We start from the raw sequence: 27683 nt of genomic DNA, 5'->3' as shown, positions 1-27683 counted from the left end.
ATGAAACAAACCAAGATAAATCACCCTTTTGGTTAAAACGACACATGGTGGGAGACACTGCTTCATTTTAAAGGGTCACAAGACAAAAAAAAAACTTGGATATGGATCATCAAGACTAAAACTCTCTACCTAAATCCAGACTAATATAGTCCAGTTAGCGTGTTCATCTCCTGCAGGCAGGGTGAAGCGGGTTTATGGTTGCAGCCTGAAGCTGTTGCATAAAAGCCTCCCACACCATTTTGGAACAGTTTCTCTAGTCAGACGTTAGAGTTGAAATAATGAAATAATAACATATTCAGGAGCTGTAGTTACGGAGGAAGATTCATCATATATCACCCTGATAGATTAGCAAACCGACAGATTGGTCTAACTTTAAATAAGGGACCAGTTAAAGAGGAAGTGACAGAAGGCCACCAGTTTGGACAGGGTGTTTAATTTCATAATGAAGCCCAAGAAGTAAAGTCACGGTAGAGATGCAGCCTGCTGACCTGCCTGACGGCTTCGCCGATAGCGGGGCTCGCCGCTGCTCTCGTCATGTCACCTTTGACCTTAGATGTCAATCTACCTCACGTCCTGAGCACAGGTTTGCGGAGACAACCTCTCGAGTCCACCCTGTCGTACGGAGGCGGCGTGCTTCCCGTCATGGTGGCGTTGGGGTGCTGACTTGGAGCGCGGCGCTGTAACCTTGTGAGGGCGCAGGGCGTTACAAATCTGCTCATCTTCTTAGCTGTGAGATCCTGAAAAGCCTTCATGCTCCTCTGGCTTCTGTGATAAGCAGCCCGACTCTGTGTGCCTTCCCTTCAAAAGCTTAACAACTGGTTTGAAGTCCAATTTTAAGCTCCTATATTCCATATTTTACATTGATAATGTATAAAATGGCCATGTGAAAACAGTGCGACACTGTGAAATGGCTCCCGTTGGCTTTACAAAGCGTAGTGAGTTTCAGCTCATTGTTTATCTGTTTGGTCCACAGCTTTACTGTTCTGGTACTCCCACCGCTCTCATAGTGTCGTTTTTGGCTGAAGCCGGCAGCGTTTAGAGAAAAAAACTCTTAAAAACCCTCTGCACACTATACCTGCTCAGCAGCAAACAACAGACAGACACAGTTAGAGACTAGCTGGTGAACATAGAGGATCATTTAGCAGCTAAAGAGACAGATATTTACATCAGGAGTTGGTGGAGACCAAAAACAGAGCTAAAAGAGAGAGAATATTAGACTTACATCCATCAAGTGACAGACAAAGACATTCCTAATGAATGATCATGTTGCTCCGTAACTGCTGGATGTGGAAATAAGCAACTGTTTGCCAACAACTGACTGATATATTATTATATACGACATCATTAGATTATCATGCATCAATGGTAGAGCAGTATGCTGCTGTTGTAGCTGCTCGAGGTGAAACTGGTTTGAACTACTTTATATACAGTTAGTTTAGTCAATGTCTCTTTGGTGAAACTGCACACAACTCATAGACATTTGAAACAAGACAAGACAAACTTTTTGATGGTTAAAATTTAATTTTAAAAGCTTATTACATGTTTTTTAATACAAAAACGTAAAATCAAAATAAATGTGTAGTGGAGTAGAAGTAGAAACTGGCATAAAATGGAAATACTTCACTATTGTACTTAAGTACAGTAGTTAGTTGCTTTGCATGGAGCCACCATCTGTTTGTGTCAATGAGAGGCGACCTGTAATGTAAAGGTGGGAGAAAAAGTGTTTAGTTTTAGTGAACTGAAATTCAAATATCAAAGTGGCACCGCATTAAAAAAAAGTTGACTTAGTAATCACCTCGACGTCTGATGGTTTACACCACGGCTGTTCCTGAGAAGCGGCTCAGGTGTCAACAACAGAAAACTGCGGTTTCACCGGTACGGATCCAGATGTGTTTGTAAGTTTGTGAAGGTGTCACAAAGTGTTTCTTGCCTGGATATATAACGGAGAACACGCTGAATGTGGATGTAGTGCTCTGGTGTATTAACTGTTCCTACAGTCCGATCACAGCTGGAGTGTAATTGTAACAATGGCTGGCCTTTATTTCTGCTGGGCCGTTATTTAATTGGCAAACCAAACGCCACAGAGTCAAGACGGGATCAGAACACCACGCTCTTGGCTCGGGGCGTGCGTGTGTGTTGCTTTTGTATCGACACAACGAGCCTCTCCCTTTGAATCCGAGATCAAAATGGCAGGAAATAAACCCAGATTTGTCATTTGTGATTCATGAACGATCCCCAGAAGAGGCGAGGGAGTGGGGAAAAAAAGGGGGGCATTTACTTACTCGGGTCAGATTCATTTAAATTCTAATTCAAATTATTTCCTGCACAGGAAATTGGGTCTTAAGAAGCGAGTACATTTAATTATAGGTAGTTTAAACCAAAAATCACTGGGGTTGAGAAATAGGAAAGTACCGAGCGGATGCAGCTGCAGAGAGGCAGAGATAAGCAGGCTGCATATCCAGCCTAGATAGTCAGGAGGAGTGAAGTTTAACATTTCAGATGTTAATTAGGCTTCAGTTCGCAGCTCAGCTCAATTGATTCAAAGTGCCAAGATGACTAGCATTCATCTTTCCCCCAGCTCCACTCAAACGAAGCCTCGCTGGCGATCAGGCAGCGACTGCCGGTTGAAGCCCCGTCCTTATCGCAGCAGAGAACACAGACTGTGTGTTTGGCAGCGCCGGCCCACACATCCTGCTCACAGAGTGGACACAGGTGGGCGACGGTTTCTGTTTGTATAACCAGCTACTGGAGAGGAGAACCTGTGAACAAGCAAAATGGGAATACCCACACTGGGTGCTTCATCACCTCCACCTCTGCTTTGCTCACTCGCTCGTCAGAGAAACACAAATAATCTCTCTCCTGGAAAGGATTGTGTATCTGGTCCAAGGCTGTGGTTTGGTTTTCAATAAAGTGGTTGTGTGTGTGATTGTGTGTGTGATATCTGGACCAATTCAAGCATATTTTAATGGATCTGCATCAGCTTCTTCCCTGAACGTTTCTGTGTGTCGTCCACCTCAGCTTGCTAGAGCGAGCATTTCACTGCATGTCACTGAGGTCGACATTCGCTGAGCTACAATGCTAATAATCATTAGCAAAAAAGCTGCGTACAAAACATTTAAGATAGTGCTTCCCTCCTGTTAGAGAAGTGTTTGGGGTCAGGGCGTGGGCCAGGGTTATGGTTAAGAACAGCAGAGATTACCGACTGGTGTATCATTGTAACTTGTATCATTGTAACTATATATATATATATATATATATATATATACATATTTGCGGCTTTTCTCAGTTTTATGTCTACTCAAACTGAATATATTTGTGTTTTGGACTGTTAGTCGGACAAAAAAGAAGACATTTGAAGATGTAACCTTTGGCTCAGGGAAATAGTAACATTTCTTTAAACTAAATGATTAATCTATTAGTTTACTAAATTGTCAGCGGATTAATCAACAATGAAAATGATAGTTGGTTGCAGCTTTAGATCTCTTGCTTCTGAACTTAATATCTGAAAATGTGAGATACACATTCAATTTGGTCACTTTTTGAGGCTCTTTCTTTTTCTGCTTCTAGTACAGGTTTAGATGAGTTTGGGAGTTTGATCAAACACAGTGAACGGTTTGACTCCATATTCTGCCAAAAGCCAACAGCTCTCTGGCTTTTTCAATCTTTGAAAGTAAAATCTGCACCTATTGGTCTTCTGCTGTTGACGTGAAGTATTTTTGGAAGTGTGCATTTTAGACTTACAGTCTTGAAACAGTATCTAAAGTTCAGTTCACCATAAAGAGAGAGAGATTGAGCCGGTGAGACATGAGCACAGTAAACATGTGTGTTTCTGATAAATTGGGCCTCTCCTCTGTCCTATCCGGGACGTCTGCAGCTGCTGAGCCCCCTGTGCTCTCTGACAGGTGAAGCGCTCTGCGTTTGCTGCTAATCTGACATATTCATCTTCATCACAGCGCCGCCCTCAGGCTCCACGGTGGAGGGGAGAGACCGAGTCAGGGAGGAGGTGTGGGAGAGGAATGGTGGACCCTGTGATGAAGGAGGGCCACCATGGTGACTGATGTCTTTTATTACCTGTTGTCTGTCTGTTAGGGTTCATCATTTAATGTGCTTTTTCCAAAACTACGATATGTGCAATAAAATTTCCCGCATGTCCACAGTGCACGAGATATCAGCTTTGCAATAATTTAGGACTGCAAGTTATGATTATTTTCATCTGCTGAATCCGTCAATCTGCAATGAACATTGTGAAGAATGGCCGTCACACAAGGCTCCACAGTAAGAGTTGCCAGTTTGCCGTTGGCAACCGTTTTGAGAAGTTGGCAACCCGTTTCCCCTTCCCCAAGTCCCTCAGACGCAGCCTGGCCAATCAAAGCGTAGCATCGGCCAGCTCCGACCACGGTCCGACAACTTTACGACTGTGCTCCACAGACTACCATACCAGACTAGTCATTTCAGAATTTCTTAATTTTCCACTCTCATGTTCTCATTTCTTCATTTTCAAGCTGGTTTAGTGGATTTGGAGCTCGTCGTGTTTAAACGTTGTGTCATAGTGATACTCGTTACCCGAAAAGGTTTGGAGGACATTTACGTTTCTAAAACGGTACGTTTATATGTAAAAACCTGTGGAGCTAACATTAGCAGAGTATGTTAGCACACCATTAATTAGTGTTAGCACTATGCTAAGCTAGCTACTGAAGGTATACACGGGCTGCTTCTGCTTTTTAATGATTGTAACAGTGTATAAAGACGTAACAAGGAAGGAACAGTGTTGTTCCTTAATTTCATTGTCTTCTGTCTCGATCAACAGGGGATGGGGTGGTTCACTCTTACACTGTGATCTGTAGTCTTTAGCTTCTGTCTTTATCTTTGTGTTCATCATGGATATATCCTTTCAAACACGTATTGTAGACCCTTCTGTCTGATTCTCTCTGAAACTGGTTTTTAATTTTTCCAAAAAGTTGATGATTTTAGAAGACTTTCACTCAAAAGCGCAAATGTGAGCTAGTTTCTTGTCATCAAAAAGTGAATTTGAGTTCCCTCTGGTTAACAGCTACGCAGTGTGTATGTGCAGGGCTTTTATTGTGAAAGGTAAGAATGGAAGGAGTGGAAATGGTTGAAAGGAGCCATCTTGGTTTGGTTCGGACTACGGAGCCTACGTATTATTGTACACTAAAGTGCACATTTTAAATATGAACATTACAAACATTGTGATTGGTTGATGCCGGTATTTGCGCTGCGAAAGCTCTGAAAAATCAACCGCACAAAAGAAAGTATTGCTTTTTCACCACATAATGTTTGCATTCTGTTTGAAAGCTCGTCATGACAAATAATAATTAGAAAAAAAATATTGATGTGTGAATTAATCACATGAAAGAAAATGCCCTCAGTGTGCAAAGGCCTTTAGACTGTTGATTTAATTTGAGTTATAGCCATGGCAAGTATTTTTTTACATTACTGAAGTGTTCTTCACCCAACAGAGATAATGTAGAAAAATGTGCTTTCCTTTATTATAATTTTTTCTTTTAGCTAAAATGGCTACCACACTTGTGTATGGCCTCCCAGCGCTGCTGTCGATTACCACAGATCACAGTTCACACATACAGCCTCGTGATTTTATGTATAACCTCGTGGGAGTATCAATGTAGTGTACGCTCATGCATTTGAAAAAACACACGTGGGAGTATGTTGTGTGTGTGCGCTTTTGTGTACTTGTACACATGGTGTTTGTGTATTCTTGTGTGTGCAGCAGGATGAGAGGCAGGCCTGAGATAAAAGCAGATAGCAGAGCAGCAGAGAAGAGCGGGATTAGTCTCATAGTCCAATCAGATAAGGATTACCCAGCTGGAGTATGCCCACCCAGGCTAATGTCCCGGCCTTAAAGTGGCATTACATTGTATTATGACACACGATCCACTGTACATCCAGCTGCATGGGCCGGATTACAGTTAGTCCCGAGTTGAGAGTGGATGGAAAGTGTATTCAGGGGCCTCGCAGCCACTTGTTGGAGTAGAAAATGAGCCTCCGTCCGGCTGGTATCACTACTCCTCCCCCTCAGCTGATCGCTGCTTGTGTAAAGTGACTCTGTTGCACTGCACCGTCACTCTGCCCTGCAGCGGACGATGGATGGGATTCATTTTGCCCTCAGCTGAGACTGCAGACGGTCACTGCCGAACACAACTGTTTTATTGGTCTCCACCTTGCCCTCTCTATTGCCCACTAAGGCCAAATTACAGGCCAGACATTACTGGATTAGGCTGGGCCCGGGGACAGTCTGAGAACAGTGCAGGACTCTGGCCTTCTGTTGTATTACTGTTGAGCTCTCCATTTGTTATAATTCTTCGGTTACAGCGACGTGCATCAGCAGACTCTGGTACCCGGGTATCAGTGTGGAGTTCATTGATTGGGTTTAGAGTGCAGCCTCAGGTCTGTTTAGGTTTGACACCAGTGCTGTTGTGCTGTAGCACTTTAAACAAATACGGTTACATTTCTATATTAGCATCGCACCTGAAATTGAGAATGTCGTTCCTAAAGACTGAGTCTGGACACTCAGGTGGGTCGCAGGAGATTTTATTAGGGTCGACAAATACATTTGCAGAATTTCTTCTATAATCTTTTGTTTAACATTTATATCTGCAGTTTGACAGGAGAGAGCCTGAATATTTGTATTCTTCTGATAATTTTTGCCGTCTTATAACATTGAATCTAATATGAAAGGCTAGCGTACATTCTGTTTGTTTGACTGATGAGAGGAAACTAACAACAGCCTGTTCACTCGGTCTAAATGCATTTGGTCTCATTTTTAAGTATTTAACATTTGTAAATATTTTCAATAACAAATGCATAAAACAAACAAAGACACGATCTATCAAACATATATCTCTTCTCAATGGCTGGTTTATCTATTCAAGATGATATGACGTGATGTGGAATCGCAGTAAGAATGGTCAGGTCTTAATTTTAATAAGTGGGTTCCCAGAAAATGTATTATTATTATGGTTGTTACAGATCATGGTCCAAATTCCTCCAGATCTGTTTTTATTAAACAAGACCAAGTGTTTTATCATAAAAGAGGCATACAAATATTTATCCTGCCCCTGCTTTATTTCTTCTACTCAGGGCTGCCGACAAAAGGGGAACACCGGATCAATTTGTCCCAAAAGACCCTGGATCAAAATAGGGCCCTAAAAGGCCCTCGAACCTTTAAATAATCTGCTGGAATAGTTTGTAAAAAAAATGCATGATTGTGAAAACTGTATTTAGTATTTGTGAGTCCCATAAAAACATTTTTCCCTCCCTAACGTGACAAAGTGGTTGTAAACAATTAAAGTTTCCCTCCCTGAGTCCCTATAATGCAAAAGAAATGGTTTGTTGGCCCCTCCCCTTCCGCCAGTAAACTTTCAAAATGGCAAGTCGTCAAAAGTTGGGTGCTTAGACAAGAAGAGATAAATGAAAAAGAGAAAATGATAGCAGAGGTGCAAGGGACTTTATGGCCAGTTATTTTATTAGCTAGTGTGTGGGAGAGGAGAGTGTCTGTTCCACCATATCCATGTCACTGCAAGGCACTCAAATCCACAAATGTAAACCTTATCGACAATGTCTGCAGGATGTATCCTCTGGGAACCATGAATGTTTGTACAAAATTTCACGGCCATCCCTAGTTGTCCTGTTGGAATTCTGTACAAACACGTCATTTTGAAAAGGGATTTGGATCATGTTGTGAATTTTGTGTTCTGGAATGAATCACTTTATTTTAAACACATCACTCAACTTTTTTTTAAAAGCAAATTTCTAAAAGATATTGTGTTTGTATTACACAACCATTCCCTCACAAAGCCAGAACAGTTAGATGTTGAACAAGGAATCACCCAAATGCAATTTTATAGCCCCGACTGAACCGCTGGATCTGATCCTTTCAAATAAAAAATAAACACATTATCCTTAATTATATCAAACTTGAGAGGACAATGGAGGTTTAAAGTACACACTTGTATATTAATAGTCATGTCTTGGTGAAGCAGCATCGAGCGTCCTGACTGAGTCTGTAAGATGAGGTGGACAGCAGACGGCTGTGATGGCATGGTAATTGGTTTAGTGTATGATGGCTCATATGGCTTTGGTCGATGGTAGAGTGGCTGTAAACTTCGGTGGCACTCTCCCATAAATGCTGTCACCCGCTCATCGTGGAGATGACGCCCCCCAACCACCCTCCCCCTCTCTCTCTCTCACAGTCGAGAGATTAAGAGCCTCAGCTATAAATTAGAAAAAAATAAAAAATGAAAGCATTAAATGACGGGACATGCGTCAAGGAGGAGCAGCATTTCAGTTACTACATAATAATTATCCCCTCTGACCCCCGACACATCGTCATCATCACAGCCAGCAGGACTGTGTGTGTGTGTGTGTGTGTGTGTGTGTGTGTGTGTGTGTGTGTGTGTGTGTGTGTGTGTGTGTGTGTGTGTGTGTCTCTAGCCTTGATTTACACATGTTATTTTTAGCTGCAGTTGGTCCTGTTGGGTGGGGTCTATCTTTATCCTACATGACCAGAGAACAAATCAATAGCAAACACAGGGCTAGTCTTTGCGTAAGCATACTGTGTGGCATCACAACTCACCAGACCGTGATAGGACTGTTCGGCCTGTTGACTGCCTGCGTGCACGAGCATTTCCAATGTCGTCTTGCTCCTGTAACGCAACAGATTTACATTTCAAACTGGATATTTTGGGCACAGGTCAAAATGCAGTTCAAGTGCAAGCAGAAGCTTGAAGGAATACTCAAAATATCTGCTTTTAATATCAAACACTTTGTCAGAACCAGTGTAAGCAAGCATAGCTGCAGATGAAAACATTAAACACAAGCTCTGTAATAAGCCATTCAGTATTTTTGGAAACACAGTTATTCACCTTCCGGCCGAGGGTTAGCTGCAAGGATCGATTCCACTCTCTTCTCTGTACGGATGTGAAGCTATACAGCCAGCAGCCACTTAGCTTAGCTTAGCATAAAGACTGGAAACAGGTGGAAACAGCTAGCTGCACCCTTACAGCTAGAATATTAAGTTATAATTATTTTGTTGATTGACTCATTTGTCAAGCAAAAATGCCAAATATTCTCTGATTTCAGCCTCTGATTATTATCATCAGTTTTAATTTTTTGATATTATAGACAAAAAGATGAACTGAAAAGACCAATCAATGATGAAAGCAAACAGAACTAAACCACATACAAGTGGACCAAGCTTCTTAAGCCACTGCAGTGCTCAGTCAAGAGCAACAGTAATGTATCCAGTGTTGTATTTACTCTCTGCTGCCGTTTATCAAACAAATGTTTTTCCCCTTGAAAATGTAAAGTTTCCATGTTAAAGTGGCTTGAATAACCACTCGATTTTCAGTGAGATTGCACTCTGATTACATAGAATTGATCCTCTTAAAATGAAAGTGTAATTACCAGCAGACCAATCTCTGATTCCATCGCAGCAGAGCTCCTCTCCGTTCCACTTCACCGACCGTATTCTTAAGCTGTGGAAACATCCCAGAGAGACTCTGTAGTAAATGATAATTAACTGCACATACAATCCATTCATTTTAAGGAGGTGCGATTCACCTTTTTTTCTGCCATTGCACGGAGAAAGTACGACAATCTGCCTTTTGATTAATTGGTGGTGTCCGCGGCGCAGTTCATTTGCAATCTATTACAGCGTATTTGCTTTGTGTCAGAACGCAGCCCAAACACACTGCATCATCTCAGAGCTGGAGGAAGGAACAGGAGCAGAGTCGGTTGGGTGGCTGAGCGTACACCGCCTGCTGATGATAATGATGCTAATGCTAATAACGATAATAATAACAGTAACGATGAGGTAATGAGCGATGGATATATCAAGTCTGGATTAGTACTTTATATCTCTCAGAGATCGTCTGTGCGTCTCTTTTTTACTTTTTTTTTAAGGGTCAGTTCACTCAAATCACAAAAACACACTTTGACTTCTTCTGCAGATTTGATTGGAAATATTTCTTAAGTCAAAGCAACCGTTCTAATAAAAAACGGTTCAGAGTAAAGAACATTGTTGCGGTAAAGACAGAGATTCTAGAGATCAAAGGATGAATCAGTTAATTGAGATAATATCTTGTACGTTAACCAGTAGTGAAAATAATTGTTAGTTGCAGCCCAAGTCAAAACCTCAAGTGGTTTAAATTACTAAATAAGAGTAGAAGTGTGACAAGTTTGATTTGGGTGAAGAAACTTACTTCAAGCATACATCAGACAAAATAGCTGCTGTGAACTAACAAACAGCTGAAGAGAGGCGACAGAGATGTTCCCACCTCTATGAAGCCCTCTTAGCACCCAGTGGGAGAGCTGCTGACAGCAGAGTCTCAGGCCTGGACCGAGGTAGAGGAGGGCTGAAGGTTCCTGTAGCTGAGCTCGGGGGGTCACCGTCAGGGCCCGGGGGAGGGGGGAGGACGGAGGAGGACGGATGGACATAACGCCAGAAGGACACAGTCTGAGCATGACAGATGGAGAAGAGAGCGCTGCAGGTTCAAAGATAGAGGGCAAGGAGGGAAGAAACAGAGATCATGAAGTACTTCTAGTGATGTTAAACAGCCGGTCTGAGAGGATGAAGGTGATCCGGTCCAGATGGCTCAGCATGGCACAGGTGTGTGTCTGTATATGAAGTGTATACTCAAGGCTTTATGGTGTAGTTAGATATCATTGGGCCTCCAAAATGATTGATTTGTTTTCTGTGCATCACAGAAAAGCAGACAGCTTTTAGACAGCAGTTGATCTGACTGGATTGATTATATATTATTATTACAGTTCGGAGCAGAGACAGTAACAGATTGTGTTTCCCTTCTCCTCACCTCCATATTTAGCTTATTACCAACCAAAGAATCATAATTATATAACTATGTATTATTTTCATTATAAATGAATCTGTTGAAACATTTTTTAATCCATTTTCCAGACTGATTTTGCTGAAATAAAAAATGAAAATAATGAAGGTTTGGCACGTCCTTTGATGTCCATGTTGGGAGCGAAACCTTCTCCTGGAGGCACCAAACCGGCCTTCGTGGCTTCCTGTCCGTCTGTGAGGACGTCACAGCTGCCTGCCAGTGTGACGCTGCTCAGATGGTCATGTTTACTGCACTCCAGAGTGAGTATTTACTGCAGTCGACAGGGCTGGCAGACCCCACTGTCACAGCAAATGGCGCTGTTGGGAAAACAAACAGTTGTAATGAGACTGTATCCGTCAATTGAGGCCGCTTCAATCCAAAACACAAAGAGTGTGAGCAGGAGACAAAGGTTGTTGCGTTCATTGACGAGGTTCATCTAGGAGCAGATGGACGTTTCAGTTTATTTTGGTGCACGATTTTCAAACGACTGAACTGCACGACTACAAAATTGTTTTTTAGCAAATGTTGAATGTGACCTAACTTTAATTGATTTAGACGCCGTTTGTTCCATCACTCACATGTCTAGCTGGAGCAGCTTGATGGAGTGAGCTGGGTGCTTCACCTGAAGGATGATGATTTAATAGGCTTCCTACAGGAAATGATGTAAACCTGGTGTCTGGGAACGGCTGACACTCGATTATTCACGTCTGCGGAGGTGCGTACTGTGACTCTTAGACAAAGCATCCGCCCAACTGCTGACGATGCTGCTGATTTTATTTTTGGTATTTTTTGCCGGGGTGAAAAGACAACGCTGCCTTAATCTGCAGATCAGAGCGAATCAGGGAATTCGTCAAAATGAAGTCGCCACTGTTATTATCACTGCATCCGGATGTAGGCGAGGTGTTGCTAAGTCCACTGAGGAGGAGGAGGATGATGTAATTTCCAGGCGAGCATGCTGCCTCTCTCCTCCCCCTCTCTTCTGTGCTGTGTGTGTGTGTGTGTGTGTGTGTGTGTGTGTGTGTGTGTGTGTGTGTGTGTGTGGTGAGCGCTCATCTTCATCGTCTCTGTGTTCCTGAGAGCAGTAAGGAACAGGGTGAATTTTTAATGAGGAGCAGCGTAGCTCCCCTTTGCTCCCTCAGATCGCTTTCCAGGACAGGGAGTCTGTCATGATCATAGCAGCATGCACACAGGCAGCTCTGGGTGAGAACACACACACACACACACACACACGCTTTCACCTGCAGATGTCATGCAGATGTGAACTGCACATGTATGTGTTTTTCTTTCCTCTCAGCAGTGTGACACAGTCGCACTGTGTGTCTGTAATCAATATTGTGTGTGTGTGTGTGTGTGTGTGTGTGTGTGTGTGTGTGTGTGTGTGTGTGTGTGTGTGTGTGTGTGTGTGTGTGTGTGTGTGTGTGTGTGTCATGCCATGACAGCGCCGACGCTGCGCCGATCTTTAGGACGACTGCATGAACAAGTTGTGAGAATGAATCTTTCATTTACCCACAGTGCTCTTCACTTCGCTCGCTTCGGGGCAGCTCGGCCACAAAGTCACAACACAAACTACTGTTGAAGGCTGCGTGTCCGGGAGATAAACTGAATATAAATCCCTCAATCCACACGTCTGCATTGACTATTGAACTAAAATTGAATCATCTTTGCTCTTCATGGCGCCTTGCCAGTTTGAGTTTAGACAATAAAATGTTGAGAATGAGCAGAACAGTCTGTGCTCGTTTCACATTCTTTAATCAGTCTGTGGAATGAACACATTCTCACTCCCAACTCATCAAATGCCGCCGCTTGGTCAGTGGCCCTTTGCATCGGAGATCAACGCTCTAGGTACCCTTTAGCGTCAGTTTTTAACATGTCAAAAAGACACTCGGGTTTAGGCAACACAACCATTTCGTTATGGTTTAGGAAACGATTGAAGTTGACGATGACTTCACGTGACAAGCGAATGATGTAAAAAAAAAAAACGTGACACAACAAGGCTTATTTTTAGTTTCACACGGGACAGGAACATCGGTCTCCTGGATGAAAGTCCTGCGTCGCAACGACACATGCTCTCACCGTCCACTAAGGCCGTGGGAGGGTGAGAGGGTGAGCCAGGCGACAACCTCCGGTTCTGCCGAGTGAAGCAGATGTGAAGTGTCTTAAAACTTGCGTTTTCTCTACTGACCAGCAGGGGGCGACTCCGGTTGCCAAAAGAGGTCCGATTGTATATAAGTCTATGAGAAAATGACTCTATTTCTCTCTTGATTTATTACCTCAGTAAACATTGTAAACATGAGTTTATGGTCTCAATCTCTAGTTTCAAGTCTTCTTCAATACAGCATGATGTTCATTTAGTAAATGATGGTCCATTTAGAGTCAAACAGACCATAAAGCAGGGGATGCTTTAGGGCGGGGCTACTGTGATTGACAGGTCGCTGCCGCTACCAGAGCCATAGACGGTGTCTCTACTTCACTCCTCCGCATTCCAAATATGGTAACTTCCGTTCATCGGATGCAAAAAGCCAAGATGGCAACGGCACTATTCCAAGATGGTGACATGAAATTGCCGAACTCGAGGCTTCATAACGGCAGCACACAAACCACTGGGTGACGTCACGATGACTACGTCTACTTCTTATATAAAGTCTGTGTTGTGAGCACATCAATTGTGAGCTTTGGATTTACGCGTACTGTATGAGTTGGAACTTAAAACTTCTAAAATTTTAAGTTCCAAAAGTTCATATACTGTAAGTTTAAGACAAAAGTTCTGCACTCGAGCTTTAAGGAGACGAATAGGAATTGCGAGAATGCCCCAAATTGGACTATTTAATGATCGTCAGGCCTTTTTCTTGCCTTATTTTTATGTTAATATGTTGAAGCGTCCAGTTTAGAATAGAGTCAGTGTCCACAAAAAAAAAACAGACAGAGAATGTCTAAGGAGAAAACATTACCAGATCTCAAGCCATATATTGTCCTTTTTGGTTCTTGTGGTCGTCTTCACAGTGCTGCCGTACATTATCGGGTGTTGAAAGGGGACTCATTATTTCAAAGGCCCATTGTTCTGAAACAGCAGTAGTCTGAAAAATGTCCCACTGGACCGAAATCTGCCCACCGCTAGAACAAAGCATTTCAATGGCCAACACACATTTCGGCAGGTGGAGGTCGATCAAGGTCCGTCCGAATATTTTTTGTCTTCCCGTGCTTGAATGTTCTACATGGGTAAGAACCCACAAAATCAGATTTTATAAATTATAATGCATATTGTCAGACAAAAATCTGTGCTTGTTGCAAAACGGCTTTTAGCCATGCCGTTATCCTGGAGGTGGCTCACCTAAATGGAATGCGGCCATTATTAATGCCATCAATTACACCTGTGCTCTTTGTGCTTTCACATGAATACGTGCAGGTAAAAATGATAAAAAGTCATCCACACTCCTAATCCCCACCTTTTTTTTTACTTGCCACAATATTTTTTTTACCTCCATATTTCATAGCACACTAATCCAAATCTAAAGACAACATCCCTCACAACTATGGAAGAAGATGGACTGTGTGTGTGTGTGTGTTTTCATCGGTTTTCATCACACAGTGCAGGTTTGATAAAACACTGTGACTGTAAGAATTCCTATTTTATGGATCCTTTGAATATATTTATCTGCCCAAATAGTACATAATAAAATAATAATTGGTGTTTATCTTGAACTTGAGATTGTAGGCTATGAATGACTTAGTGGTTCTGTAAAACGAAGCTGAAGAACTAACAGCGATCTTGTTTATTGACACTCTTCATTTAGAAGATTTTCTTCGTTTACGCCCCTTTGATTCTCCCGTCATACTGCATAAGTATTCATTTCATCAACTGCCACCGCTGCTGTGTAAATGCCCTTGAAAAGGTCACTTGGCAAAATGGACATTTGCGGATCAGTGTACATATTTAATTTCTCTCATTAACTGTATGGAGTCAGACGAGCTCTCTGCGAGTGCAATTCGGGAACAGAGAAATGTAGGTCACACTCTTCTCCAAACGTCACCCTGTCAGAAATGAGCTTGTAGTACGCAGAGAGACGTGCTCGTCACTGCTAACCACATACAGGCTTAATTCAAATGATTACCCAATAGAAGTGCCGATCCCGCGACTTCTCATCTCATCTCCCTTTGCTTTTTATTTTTTTGGAGGCCATGATATTAAATTTCCTCAGCAGTGGGGATTTAACCGACGAGAAAGACACAGGGAAGGATGGGAAGAGGAATGAAAAGAGGCAGTGAAGAATTGGCTGGAAAGAAAACTGTGTTCAAGACGACGCTCGTCTAATATGAGAGGTGGAGAGGGGGGGGTTAATGTAGGGGGGGCGGGGGGAATACACACACACACACACACACACACAGACTCAAACATACCCAGCAGCATTTACATAGATGTAATGAAACAGAGAATCGGATGAATAATTGCCTCCATCCATCTAGCCATCTTGCCTGCCCTCCCTTTGTTTTTCCTTCCTCTTAAACTCCCCCATCCCCCCCCTCTCCCCCCTCCTTCCAGCATGCCACGCTGCTTGCTGCTGCAGCAGGGCAAGAGATGACATGTGGACACTCAGTGAATTGCCAATCGCCACAGAGAGAGAGAGAGAGAGAGAGAGAGAGAGAGAAAAAAAGAGGGAGAGAGAGAGAGGGAGAGGGAGAGACACTGAGGGGAGGTGGTTTGACGCATCCAGACTGCAACCAATGGCTTTTTTTTTCCTACATTAAAGATTAGAAAAAAAAGAACTGCAGAGAAGCACTACACTGAATACTGGATGTATTTCCCCCCCCCCCCCCCCCCCCCACCACACTCCCGTCTCCAAGTCTCTCTCTCCTCACCCCTTTGCTTCTCTGACCCTCTCTCACGCTACCTCACCCTCTCCCTCCCTCTCACACATACTTTCAGCTCAGGAAGAGAAATCAATAGCCACAAATTAATCATTCTGCCTTGGGCAGTCCAAAGGAGGAGGAGGTGGTGGTGGTGGGGAGGTAAGGGGGGGGGGGGGGGGGGGGGGGCACCAGAGAGCGGGGCATTTAGAGAGCTACACAAAAGGTATTAAGAGCGATTTATCCAGACGTTAAGAATTTAGGGATTTTGGAACCACACGCTCACACAAACCCAGACTGTAATGCTCGTTTCAGTGCAGTCGAGACCTGTAGTGGTTCTGTGAATGCTTCACGCCTCTAGTACAAGTACAAGAGTAGCAATACCACAGTGTAGAAATACACGCACGCTATTAGATAAAAGTTCACTAGCTTCTTCCAGAGCTTTAAACCACAGATCTTCAATCAGTGGATGGACCTGGTTTAAGGGTAATTTCTTTAGGAAACTTCTGGTCACATGATAATAAATAGTGGAAGATAATAACCCCGTCTCCGTTTTCTGGTGTCATCACCCTAAAAAAAAACATTACAAATCTACATTCAAAATCCTCAATTTTAAAAAAGGGCTATCCGTGGAATAAACAACAATATTTAGGATGCAAGTATGAAGTGATAAGTGCAGCAAATGGAAATATGCATGTAAAGTACAACCTCAAAATAAAGAAAACTCAAAATTGTACAAGCCAAGAAAAGAGTGGTCCAGGAATGAGTCAGCATTTTTACTCTTCCAGTTCCCTCGTCTCAATGTCACTGTGTTTTTGAATGTGATTGTGGTTAGATGACTGAAATAAGGTCTGTGGTGATTTTAATGTTTTGTTCTAGGATATAAAATTCATCACTAAAAACCCCTCTGGTGGATTTAGAAGCTTTGACGTGTCGTAAACAAGTGGTGGTGACGGAAAGTGACCGTGGTGTAGTTTGTTTATAGCGTACCGTTAGCTTTTTACTTCTAGTGATTGCATTCACGCTTCAAAAATCCCCAAAAGTGGTGTTCATTTGTGAAGATTATCTTGCTGTTTGTTTGCCACAGAGATCATTTTCTTCTATCGGCTTTTTGTGGAGGGAATCAGTGCGGTGCTAACTACAAAAATACGTCAGCACTCTTCCAGGTGAGCAATCCCGTATTCATCCGCCATGTAGCAGTCCTGCTACCTAGCTCGAATCATCATGCTTTAATTTATTTTGTGTGTTTAGCACAAAGGACATGCGGACGATTTTGATGTCTCAGAGCAAATTGACAAACGGGAAAATGTGCCAAAAACATATTCACAAGATACATGTTGCTGTGATTGTCTACTGTAACTCAGGCATGTTGCTATGAATGGATGGGGCCAGTTTTGGTCCAGTGTTGTGCTTCAGACAACACAGATGAGATTAGAGATGATTTTGGGAGTGAGGTATTTTTCATGATGCTCAGCAGTCACTATTCATTCATGTTTTCCTTTTTGTATATTTTTAAAATGACAGTTGACACTTCTCAAACTAAAAGTGGATAACTTTGTATTTTAGTGTCCAGATATATTACACTGCCTCACGCAATTCAATTTGTAATCCTGGGCATGAAGCAGCTGTCTCACAGTGCTGGAGTTTGCCTCTCCTGCTGATGTGTGATGCCGCGCTGACTTACAGTATTGCACCTCAGAGAACTTACTGTAATTGGCAGAGATGCGAAAAGGTGACTTTGACGGTCTGAGCGTTTCATTTTTCTGATTCCTGAACCGTTATCTCTGCTTTTGAAATGGAGCTCGACTTTAGAGCTCAAATACCCTTCGGGTGAAATCAGCGTCGACGGAGCAGCTCCAGGCTGCACGTTGATGACATCAGACCCTTTGGCTCGGAGAGAGAGAGGTTCACCATCACAAATATTGATCAGCCGGTCCGAAGCACTAGGACTCATGGGAATTTGTAAACTGAGTAATGTTTCCACTTGAGAGACATCCAATAGTACCCAAGATTTGTAATGTGGACATGAGATATTGTGTTTACAGTAAACCAGCATTAGTCACTCTCACAGGCGAACTCATATTCATCACTGTGTTTACCTCACTTCACCTTTATTGGAAAGTGCTGCTCCGAGTTCGGCTTCCGTGCCTCTCGTGCGTTTGTCTTTGTGCTAAGACTTTGTTATCTCTCCTCCAACCTTATCTACTAAACTGCCCAAGTGTTGCTGAGTTCTGCAATTTTCAGGAACAAGAGGACGCTGATGGAATTATTTAAATTGAGGGAAACCTCTGTTCAAATTATTATTTGACAAAAGCGTATACGAGGTGCTGAGGAGATTCATGTCTCATATACAAGATTAGCGTCATACTGGTTGCTTCGTCTAAATTCTTATCGTTTGTCGACTATTATGTTGCAGTAGTCATGAAGGACCGTGGAAAAATTATGGCGTTGCTCAACTGAACATTGTTTTAAATATATTTTCTATTTGCATAATAAGAAACATGCATTTTTTTGCATTTCAAGAAGTTAATTTTAGTTTTCATCCGCATTTTAAGACATTATACATTTTTTATTTGCATTTTAAGAAATTATAAAGCTACAGATAGTACAGAAAATAGGATAAAAATAAGATGAGATAATAATGTACGGAACAGAGGAAAATAAAAAATTACTGATTACATAAATATAAATGTTTAAAAATAGCAATTATGATTTGAATTTGTTTCTTTCCACACATTGATAGCGAGCAGAGGAGTTTAAACAGTTAGTTAAAAGTGATGGAGTTAGCAATAGTTAGCAATGGACAGTTTTCCATTTTTAGTGTTGAATGACATGCAGTTCAAACTTGATTCAAATGATCAAATTAGGAACATGACGGTTGAGTTGTGGGGCGGAGATCCTGCTGCTTTAATGTACATTTCCTTGATATTCTGAGGTTCTTTAAGTTAAGGTTTGGTTCGTCTTGTTTGGCCATTTCATTGAGGACAGGAGAGGATGGGTCACTTGGCAGTGGTTTCAAATGCTTAAAAAAGGCCTCACAAGATTTAAGTGTACAAAAAGTGGGCTGAAAATTTCAACAACTACTAATCTTGCATTAAAAAAGGGAGTTTGTTCCCCATCCGGCTGCTCTCTCTCCACTCAAAACAACAAGTACTTTGTTTGCCCGAGGAATAGGCCTCTCTTACTCTCTCACACATACTGTAGTACATACAGGCGCAGTGATGGTGGGAGTGATAACAGTGTTTTTACCAGACGCTTTTCAGAGGAGAGAAAAAAAACAGAAAAGGAGACGAGAGCATCGTACAAAAGGAGAGGAGAGCGAGAGTGTTAAGATTAATATCATATGCTGGGAGGAGGAGGAGAGGGATGTGAGGGACCAGGCGAAAGCAAAGAGAGCACAGAGAAACCTTACAGGCTTCCTTATGAGCTCCGCGTAATGAAACCGGACTGAGGAGAGGAGTCACTTAGTAGTTTCATGTTGTGAAAGATGAGGACACCACATGAACAAAAACCTTTGGAAGAGCACTGAATTATTAAAAGCTTATCACTAGATTTTTAGCTATAACCACAAGCTGACCTTCATATCCAGGATCCTAGAACCGCAGTCCAAATAATACTGCAAGCATTCCGTAAACTCCTAAATTTACTCAAGTAAAAGTACAGATAATATGAAACTAGACGACCCAAGCAATCCATTGGTACCAACCAGGTGGCAACCACCGGTTCTGCCGAATGAAGCCGATGCGGAAGCGTCTTAAAACTTGTATTCTCTCTACTGACCAGCAGGGGGCGACTCCTCTGGTTGTATAGAAGTCTATGAGAAAATGACTCTACTTCTCTCTTGATTTATTACCTCAGTAAACATTGTAAACATGAGTTTATGGTCTCAATCTCTAGTTTCAAGTCTTCTTCAATACAGCATGATGTTCATTTAGTACATTATGGTCCATTTAGAGTCAAACAGACCATAAAGCAGGGGATGCTTTAGGGCGGGGCTACACAGTGATTGACAGGTTGCTTTCAGAGCCGTATACGGCGTCTCTACGTCACTCCTCCTCATTCCAAACATGGTAACTTCTGTCAGGCTTCAAAACGGCAGTCCACAAACCAATAGGTGATGTCACGATAACTACATCCACTTCTTATACACAGTCTATGGTACCAACCATGTCATGCTAGCTTGTTGGGAAGGGAGCTAAAAGCGCTACAATTTCGAATTTTGACATCACTGTATAAGATTGTTGTGACCACTAAGACAATCACAGCCTCATGAAACTTTACAACCACAAACTAGAGACCGAGGGCTTTCCTTGGTGTATTGACAATAAGGGGGTTTCTGAGAAGTTTCCAGAACAGAAGTGCTCGCCATCCAATCGCTAAAGAATGCAACTCTAGCATTGCATCTAAATGTCAAAGGTTTTTGATACCAAATCACAGCCTGAATTTTGTCTTTGGTGTTGCTCAAGGTCTTGGTGTCTTAATATGGTAATTTGGAGGGATTTTGGATCATTTTTTATCAATTCTCGAGTGGTAAATAATTGTTAAATTTAGCATCAAAACTGTGTAACAAATGGTATCAAAAATCACTGCAACAACTTATGAGACATAATAGAGCATGGGAATGGCCATATACTTCTATCATAATGTTCTCAGCCCTTTTACACTTTAAACATTTATTTTAATATGTTTTATTTCCGATTATTGACACAAACTACTGAGCTGCATCTCAAACTAATCTTCAGGTTTCCAGCTTTCAGTTGATGTACAACACGTATGTGGCATTAGCTGTTGACCTGTTATTTCACCCTAAAAAAGACAGAAATGGGTCTGTGGGTCTCTTAGAATAAAAGTATCAAAAAGTACTAATTATGCAGAATAACCCCTTTCAGAGTGTTGTATTATTATATTGCATATTATATTATAATATGCATTATTCTGAAATGTAGCATTCAGCATGATGAGTATTTTCTAAGTATATTTTGATGCTATTTTTACTTAAACTTGTAACAGTATTTCTACACTGTGGTATACTTTGACTTTAAAACATTCACATAAAAGAAAACTTTTCCTACATGTTTTATGTTCTTTTAACTTTCTGCTGTTTTGATTTGTGAGTGTGTTCGTTGTGTTTTTATGTGGTGAAACGTTTAGGCTGCAGGAGTCAAATCTCAATGGGATTATCCTGGATAAATGAAGGTTGAATCAAATAAATGAAATAAAACGATGAAACAGTTTCTCACAGTGCAAGAGGAATCAAGATGAGGTCAGTCAGTCAAGATAAGTTTGATCACCTGGAGTTCTCGAACTGAGCTTTGAGGCTCAGATGGTATTTGAGTGAATAAGGAAACACTGCCTCTGAAATCCTTCCTACTGTGTCTGAACTTGTTGTGACTAACAGAGTTGTGCTCCTCCTCCACCCTTTGAGCCCATAAAAGGGCCGAGAGCTCATTCTTGAACTTTAAAAAATCTTGCATAAGACCGTTGATCACACCGTTGGGATTTATCTCTCGAGGAGCTGGCAGCGGGCGACTGGACCTCTTTCTTTTTCCTCTCTCGAGGATGTGTAACTGAGCTTTTCTCCGGATGACGGTGACTTATCGTTCCATGTGTTATTAGCGAGAAATGGATCAAAAAACCATCCTGTTTTCGCTGCAAAGAAAGACTGACATATGAACATAAGAGTGAATCATAATCGCTGTAAATGTAGCCAACTGTAAAAAGTATCTCACTCCCCCTCTCAGAGAATATGATTATGACTCTAATATTCAGGACGGATTGATGCATTTTCAGCTCTTGTCATCTGCTCTAAACACACGAGAGGAGCTTCCTCAGCTTATTTTTGCTGCCGGATGAACATTTTTATTCTTTTAAGAGCAGCTGGAGAACTGCAACTCTGATGGCATCTATAGGCACAATATCAACAGCAAGGATATATCAGGTGGAATGACTTGGCTCCAGATGCTCTGTGGGAATACATTGATACTCTACTGCTGGCAGAGTTCCTGAGTACTACGATACTACAATACATCACTGCTGTTTATTACTACAGTTCAGGGAGTTAGCTGAGAGACACTAAGAGTGATCAGTTTCACATTCTACAAGGTTAACGTACAAAATATTTGTATTAAAGTCAACAAAAATGCCATTTTGTGGTCTAGAAGTTTCTAATTTGTCTGACAAGTTGAAGTATTTTGGTCAAGGATGAATTATGTTTTCAGAGAATAACTTTAGGAACAAGAAGAGAAGTGGTCTCTTTATTTTGGTTATAAGTATACATGTGACGTGATCAGACTTTGGACCTGGTTTCAAATTGGTAAAGTATCCGGATTCGTTAACATGACAGGCATCTGCAGTGGGTTAAGAAGTACTTGGATACTTTACTGCATCGTATCATGGAAGTGAATAATGTGTTTTTTATGTAAAAAGTAACTACAAGTGTTTCATAAAGGTAGTGTAGTAAAAGTCTGAACATGGCGTGTCCCAACTTTTTGGGCTACGGTATCCCAAGTGGTTCACTGAATTATGCAAGAATAGCATGTGAACACACACATACGTCAGAATAACATTAATTCACCATTTCTGTCTCCCCTACTCATATCTACTGTAATCATCGTACAATAGGATTGTTCAGTCCGCTGTGACTGAATCCACTTGATTCAGTCACAGCAGATAAAGTCAAACAAACAACTGGCTGTAACAGCAAAATCACAACTGACAATCAGAGAGTTACGATAAAAGTTCACTTACTTGAATCAGAAGCAGGCGAGGGTCAAATCCAAGAGGGCAGTCAAAACCGGCAAACCTATCCAAAGAGGTCCAGAGGAGGATGATCAGTGTGTGGGTCAGGAAGAAGGTCTGGCAGACACAGAGAATAAGGGTTCAGGTTCAGGAAAACAAGAGCGTGAAGCAACATTGACAATCTGGTAACTGGCTGGGGAAAAATACTCAGGCTAGTGAGGGACGTGGAGAACAGGTGAGTAGGTCATGTGACTTGGACAGGTGGGAAAGTCTGAGGACACCTGGTGGACAGGTAGAGAAATATGAATGAAGGAACAATAAACCCAACTGAGGCAGACACATTGAGACTCTGTGAAGTACAATATTTACAGAAAGTAAAGTCCTATACCTAAATATTTAACTAATGTCCATCGTTTTAAAGTGAGAACCAGACTTGTTCCCTTCTCCATTCACCACGGAAGTACTATTAATACTACTACTAATACTACTACTATTACTTTGAGTTAGAACTATTTTTCTGTGACTCCAGTGGTGGAAGAAGTATTCAACATCCACCTGCTGTACTCAGTCTGTTTGTGACTTAACCTTAACAAGGAGTTCAGGTCTGCAGTACTGTTGTGATATTACTGCTAGTGTTGGAGGATGATGTACAAACACTACGACACACAGAACAAAGGACAGAGAGAGAGAGATGTTCTCTTTTTTAATACAGCTACAGATAAAACTTGTTCATGTGATGGTTTTCATGCCAGTGTGAGATGGAGAAGGGAAGAGTAGGCGGGTGGACGAACACACAGCATATTTGGGTAGAGTGTGTGTGTGTGTGTGTGTGCGTGCGTGCGTGCGTGCGTGCGTAGCTGAGAGCAGCATTGAAGTGCATTTAACAGGCTGGGAGGGCGATCAGGACCCCCACCGACCTGCAACCACGAGAGTGAGTCAGACCTGTTAGCAGTCCTGATCATTCAGTTAAGAGATTACACAACAGTGCATTATGATAATATGATCATTATAATAACACTCACCCAGCTAAACCTAGTCCGATACTGCAGTCCTACTGTTTTACACTGACAGATGTTTCTATTATTTTGTCCACCCCATTTATGTCTAAATAACCAACAGAAACTGAACAGAAATGATTAGTTTGCATTACTCTACTTGAGCTGAGTTATCTATCTAACACAAATTGTTTCAGCTTCTTAAATATAAAAGATATTTTGCTTTTATGACAAACGAAAAATAGGACTCAATTTCCTCTTCACCCAAATCACACATTTCACAAAATCAGTTTTCATCCTGAAGAGTTTTGAATCGACCAAATAAACAGCCGGAGGAGGAACAGAAGCTGAAGCTCTTCAACCAATGAAGATTTGAATACAGAGAGTTTGGGCTATTTTGCTTCCAAACACGTCTTCTTAAGAAAACGTCCAAAATACACATTCAGGTTTTATTTTACTACTTTATGCATTTGCGTCTGTAGATTTCTCCTAAATTCACTAAAAGTTACCATTAGACAATTAAACATTACCATTAAACATTACATTTTCAGAAAACTAGTCATACAAAAAATAATTGTCTTAATGTAACATCATGACGCCGTAGACTCACAGCACAGATGTGTCCTGCAGGTCACTGGTGTCGTGGGGACATTTGACTATTTGACCATATTACCCAGCATGCTCTCTTCTTTTTGAGTGTTTTGACCTCTTTGACTCTCCTCATTTACATTTACATTAGATTTTAATTGACGCCTCATCCAAAGTGATTCACACTTAGTGAAGACGTGGATGGTTCGACGATGTGCTCAAGGACACTTTGACAGAGTGCATGAATTTAAAGACGCAGTCTTCTGTTAATCTTCAGGGTACAGCGGAACACAGTTTAGTTTAATTTAGTTTAAATCAGAGTTACTGACACCACGGGAAAGACATTTTCATCCAAACTTGGTTTGTAATTGGCACAAGTCTGAAACTTATTGCTCAAAATGTGAACCTTTGCAGATTTACACAACTTATATTTTTGGTTGTTAATTTTTATGACAAAAAGTTTAAAAAGTTAAAGATTAAACTGAAAGCCCACAGCTTGTAACTCAGTTTAACGTTTGGAAATATTATTTTTTTCAAACATAAAAAGGCAAAAAACAAACAAATAAAAAACACCACATATAACAAAAATAACAATCCTGTGCGAATAACTAAATCCAGCTCCAAAGTACAATTTTCTCGAAATTTGAAAACAATGTGAAACGATAAGTTGATTAATTGATTAGTCGATCAGAGGAAACTTAATGTGCAAATATTTTGCTAATTGTTTAAAACATTTTTGAAGAGAAGATTACGACAAAAAGCATTCTTAGTTTTTGTAATTTCAACATATTTAGCAGTAATTTGAAGAAGTCACCTTGAACTTTGGTCTCTTAAAAGATCGAATGATGAATCTCTTGGTTGAGACAATAATTGATAATAATATTTTCATTAGTTGTCGCCCTAATTTACAATTTACAGTTTTTTTAACATTATCCAAAACGGTTTGTTTAAAAATTCCTGTCTCATCAGTCCATATAAACTAGCTCTGTTTCAGAGACGTAACCTGGAAAACCCATAAGTTATATGACAATAATCACATATAAATAACTCACGGTAAATTGTTCATCTCTCACTGTCCTTTCTGCTGTATTCTTGCAGCTCCCTCCATCATTCCTCCTTACAGAAATCGTTATGATCTGGTGAAACAGCTGCATCGACTGCCTTTGATTTGTGATCTTTTATAGTCGCCACTAAAAGCATCCCCCCTCAGATCTGTCCTCAAGTGTTCCCGCCGTTATTAATGGCGTTTGGGAATCCAGTTGATTTAAATAAGAGTGCTGCACGTTTCATAAGATCAATGTGCAGCTGTTTTAAGGGGGATATTTATGACGCCCAGGAACCGTCCCGCCATGCTCACTGTGCAGATTTTGCGCTGATATCATGAGCTCACTTCCAGGGAATGTGATGTAAATCATAAGGAAGAGGCCGGCAGCGGAGGTCAAATCATTTAGGGTTTCATCACAGCGAATGAGCATCAGCTGCAACTTCATCATCACCGGTGCAGAGAGGTGAACAATCCAGCTCAGCGCTGCGGCCCGTTTGTTAAACTGAGCTGAATGGAGTCTGATGTTTCCCAGGTTGTGGATATAAACCTGAGGTGAGGAAGTTTAAAGGACGCTTTGTTCTCCAGAGCACAAAAAAGGGGGCATTACATCACCCTTGTTTCTAAGCAACACTAAGTTAGCCAACAGCTATCTGATTAGCGTCAGCTAAGCTAAATATAAATGATATTAAAGATGTTATAGACAGGGAGAGACATCAGGCCTCATTCATTAATATGCAGGTAGAAATGTTCCTACTTTGTGCACATTCGTGCAAAATTAAAGTCAGATTCATGACATGAGAATCGGATGATTTTGTTTTTACGACCATGTGTATAGTGAATCAGAATAATGCTAAATTGACAGGCGCTTGCCAGCTATCTGCAATCAGCAAACTGCTATTTCTCTATATGAAGTATGTTTACCAGGAGGTGTATCATGGAGAAGGCGGTGAAGTTGTTGGAGGAGAGTAGCCGCTAATGCATCATTTCATAACACAGGAAATTGGTGTGAGTAGCTGATCATTATAGAAACAGAGTGCAATGGGAAAACATCGCAAACCAGAGAAAACAAACAACGCCACAATTTGCAACTAAGGGCTGAAACTTTTACAAAATGCCTGTAGCTAAAACGTTCGATTTCAGCATGTCAAAGGATTACTTTAGCACTTTATGTCTACCGGGGTTGCAGTTGATAACTAAAATGATGATGGATGACGATGATGAAGTTAGCCGTTAGTGAGTTAATGTTTAGCTAGGTGTTAGCAAGCTACTGTAGTTCATTGGTTGAGAAAAAAAAAACATCATCGCGACGGCCATATTCCAAAATGTTGACGGCAAAATTGCAGATCTCTAGGCTTTAAAACGGGAGTCCACTAACCAATGGACGACGTCACGATGACTACGTCCACGTCTTATATACAGTCCATACTCCGATGTATGACAATAATTGATGAGGATGAAAGGGCGTCAATTTCGTAGTTATTTAATACATTTGGCCAAAGCATTAGTAAACGTTTTAATGATTGCATTATCAATGCATTGATTTAGTTGATCAATGCATTATCAGTTAAAAAGTGTGTTTGTGTGCCCTCGACATTTGTGCGTACCCACCCGTCTGAGGCAGTTCTAAATTTGTACGAACAAATACAGGTTCAAACTCAGATTTGTGCGTTCACACTGTTTGTGAATGGGACCCTTTGATTGAGCCGTTTAGTTGCGAGGAGGATGTTTGTTCAGAGAGCCGATGTCAGCCTGAACTTGAAATACACTGACAACCTTTTTTCCTCGCATGCTGCATCCTGAACTGAGGATGCGTGTAAGCATTTATTTATTCATAACATCATAGTCAGTGTCCTTATGTGCTCTCGCTGTTCCACCTCACAGCAAACAAAATGTCTGCACGTCTAATTTGTGTGGGCTGAGGCCGAAATTGTTTAAAATAGAGTTTGAGCAGCAGGATGCGTAACGAAGACTACTTCGACACTTACAAATGTGTAAGCGTGTGAAAGTTGTTGTGTTTATCTTGAGCTGCGTTAGTGTAGATCTGACATCTGGATTAGACAACTGTATAATGGAGGTTAACATGGTAGCCATGAGCACAAACTTCCCCAATTTGTTGCATGTAGAGCTGAAACAATTAGTCTATTAATTAATGAAAATGAATCTCTCAAGAAAAAGAACGATCTTGATAATCGTTCAAGTAATTTTTTCAGTAACTTTGCCACAAATTCAAAGGTTGAGGCTCCTCAAATGTGTTTCTTTCTGTCTTCCGTGATTATAAAGTGAAGATCTCAAGGATATAAATACTTAAACTTGTGCTCTGTGGAATTGTTTGGGACATATTTTCTGACACCTAATGGATCAAACCATTTACTAATTCATGTAGATAAAACAGCAGATTAATTGATAATGAAAATAACTGTTCGTCGCAGCCCTACATGCATGTCATCCCCCATCTCTCTCTCCCCTCTATTCATTTGTCATCTCTTCACTGTCCACTATCATAAAATGAACAAAGAAAAAGAAAAAGAAAACTGTATAACGTGGAATTTTTGCATGGAGGAACAATAACCGCCATGTTTTCCATTCGTAAAT

General features: G+C 41.3%; 1 protein-coding gene across 1 annotated transcript in view; it reads left to right on the top strand.

Moving 5' to 3' along the window:
• The window catches only part of cacng2a (calcium channel, voltage-dependent, gamma subunit 2a), a 59978-nt gene that overhangs the window by 1565 nt on the left and 30730 nt on the right, over positions 1-27683 (top strand). The window lies entirely within an intron of this gene.

This window comes from Anarhichas minor, unplaced genomic scaffold, assembly GCF_050575085.1.
Source record: "Anarhichas minor isolate MPS153535 unplaced genomic scaffold, ASM5057508v1 ptg000007l, whole genome shotgun sequence".
Classification (NCBI taxonomy): domain Eukaryota; kingdom Metazoa; phylum Chordata; class Actinopteri; order Perciformes; family Anarhichadidae; genus Anarhichas; species Anarhichas minor.
Note: the sequence above shows the minus strand (reverse complement) of the source record. Positions and strands in the feature narration are given on the sequence as shown.